This window comes from Colobus angolensis, unplaced genomic scaffold (genome assembly GCF_000951035.1).
Source record: "Colobus angolensis palliatus isolate OR3802 unplaced genomic scaffold, Cang.pa_1.0 Scaffold237, whole genome shotgun sequence".
In the NCBI taxonomy this organism is placed as follows: Eukaryota; Metazoa; Chordata; class Mammalia; order Primates; family Cercopithecidae; genus Colobus; species Colobus angolensis.
The window spans coordinates 113,982-116,487 of NW_012115566.1; the positions used below are offsets into that span (position 1 = coordinate 113,982).

Sequence of the window (2,506 nt, forward strand, 5' to 3'; positions counted from 1 at the left end):
CATGGGGTTGGGCTGGTCTCCCCACCTCCTCACATTATGCCTACAGGAACACAGACACATTCAGATGTCTTTGCAGAAAAAGAAGTCAGGGTTCTTGAAGTCACAAGGGGAAAGCGTGAACAAATCTTGCCACTCAGTCCCACACAGGGCAGCTGTCTCAGACTGCAGAAAAACATTCATGAACAAATTCATATCTGTCACAGTGAGGGGTGACACTTTAAACAGCCCATCACGTGCTCAATACATCCAAGTCAAAGAAACCTCATGGCACAGCTATGTCCACAGTTCCCCCCAACAACCCACACACATCAGGCCCCCAGGGTCTCACATTTACAAGCCGTGAGAGACATCAGAGCCCTGGGCACTGTCACTGCCTGGGGTACAACAAAAACAGGACCTGGTCAGAGCCCACAGGAGATGTGGCCAGAGGAGGAAATATTGCCTGAGTGAGCTCCCCCATGGGCTCCCAACCACAAGATCCCAAGGATCTCAGGGATCAGCCGCCTTCATTCTTACTTGCAGCCTGAGAGTAGCTCCCTCCTTTTCTATCTGTGGGAAGAAAATGTCCTCTGAGAGGTCAGAAAGGTGGCAGCGCCATGAGGCCCTAGAGGAAACTCCTAGTCTTGGACCCCAGAGAAGTTTCCAGAAATGTGTGACTGCAGACCCAGGGCATGATCAGGGAAAACAAGGAAAGCAGATGTGGGTCCTGGACTAACTGCCCTCCTAAGGTCTGTCCTTAGCCAGGGACCGTCCCCTGACCTGTGATTACTGGGATCAGGTCCCCATCACTACAATCATCAAGGTGATAAATCTGTCCTTCCTTGTCACAGGTGCTTTACAAAAGAGTAAGTGCTGGCACACAGGGCCCAGGCTGGGTCGGCCCATGAGTGTAGATGGTGCTTCCCAGTAACCAGGCAGGGCATTTCTACCTGGGGCTTGGAACCCTCAGTGGGACAAAAAAACTCAGACCTCACTTGTCACCCCTTCCTTACCTGAGCTCTTCTTCCTCCATAGCACAGAAGTGACCACAGCTTCAGTGAGGACAGCTGCAAGGACAACTAGGCCAGCAATGATGCCCACGATGGGGATGGTGAGCTGGGAAGACTACTCTGGGAAAGGAGGGGAAGGTGAGGGTCTCTGACCCCAGGCCCCACCACCCACCCTGTTAAAGGTCTCCAGAGGGGCTCCCACTTTCCCTAAGAGACATGATACCTCCATCTCCCTCCTTACTCCATCTCAGCATGAGGGGTCAGGCAGCCCCTGGTGCTGCACATAGCACGTGAATCTCTGCTCCTCTCCAGAAGGCATCACCACAGCTGCCCACTTCTGGAAGTTTCCATCCCCTGCAGGCCTGGTCTCCACGAACTCCACATCGTGGGTCTGGTCCTCCCTGTCCTGCTGCCAGGTCAGTCTGATCTCCACAGGGTAGAAGCTCAGGGCCCAGCACCTTAGGGTGGCCTCATAGTCAAAGACAGGATAGTGGGTCACATGTGAATTGGGGGGGTCTGAAAGGAAGAGTCCGAAAACTCAGGCACTTTGCATCTCTCATGGGACACTCCAGCAGCACCAGTATGTGACCATCCTAAGAATGAACCAGATACCTGGCGGGGGACGAGGGGGGAAGGGAGCACAGAACCCAGACACCAGGCTGGACACGGGCACCTGGGATAATCTCCTAATCCTTGGAAAGTTCTAGTCTCTAAGCAGGGGAACAGGGACTTCCGATTCTGACCTGAGTGAAGGCCAGAGGACTCAGAGGAGCTGGAGTCAGACTCCCACACACATTGAGTGTGAGGCAGAGAACAAGGCCTGAGGGGAAAAGTCCTGGTGCCTAAGGCTGCTGTGGGGTCAAAGGGAACCCCTGATCAGTATTCCAGGGATTGTCTTCCCCTCTACTCCCTCAGAGACTTCATCCCTTAATTGTCCCAGAGAGCAGGACCAGCCCTCAGAATCACTCTCTGGTACAGGATCTGGAAACCCAGGAGAATTCCTCTCCCTCAGGACTAGAGGGAGGGCGCTATTCTAGTGTTGGTCCCATTTTCCTCCTTTCCTCGTGCTAGTCCAGCCTGGGAGGTCTACAGGAGATCAGGGAAGCGCCCCATGGCCCCGGGTACCCGCACGCTGCAGCATCTCCTTCCCATTCTCCAGGTATCTGTGGAGCCACTCCACGCCCGTGCCCTTCAGGTAGGCTCTCCTTCGTTCAGTCACTTTGGCCGCCTCACACTTGTGCTTGGAGATCTGAGCCACAGTGTCCGCTGCGGTTCAGGAGCACAGGTCCTCGTTCAGGGCGAGGTAATCCTTGCCATCGTAGGCGAACTGTTAACACCTGCAGAGGAGGCACCCGTCCGGCCCCAGGTCGCAACCAATCATCCACTGGAGGGTGTGAGACCCTGGCCCCGTCCCCTCAGTCAGCCCCGCCCACCGAGCCTCGCAGCCCCGCCCACCGAGCCTCGCCCCTTCTCGGACCAACCCGCAGGGATTTTGGTAAAGGCGCGTGTGCTTCTCC

General features: G+C 55.5%; 2 pseudogenes across 1 annotated transcript in view; one reads left to right on the forward strand and one right to left on the reverse strand.

The window, feature by feature from the left end:
• Positions 1-2,506, forward strand: part of LOC105513910 — a 107,412-nt pseudogene that overhangs the window by 80,643 nt on the left and 24,263 nt on the right.
• LOC105513909 overlaps positions 1-2,506 on the reverse strand; it is a 47,948-nt pseudogene that overhangs the window by 44,385 nt on the left and 1,057 nt on the right. The window contains exons 2-3 of the transcript XR_001002098.1: positions 2,115-2,456; positions 1,352-1,505 (exon numbers count right to left, since the gene is read on the reverse strand). The product of XR_001002098.1 is annotated as a patr class I histocompatibility antigen, A-2 alpha chain-like (transcript). The remainder of the gene's footprint in view (positions 1-1,351; positions 1,506-2,114; positions 2,457-2,506) is intronic.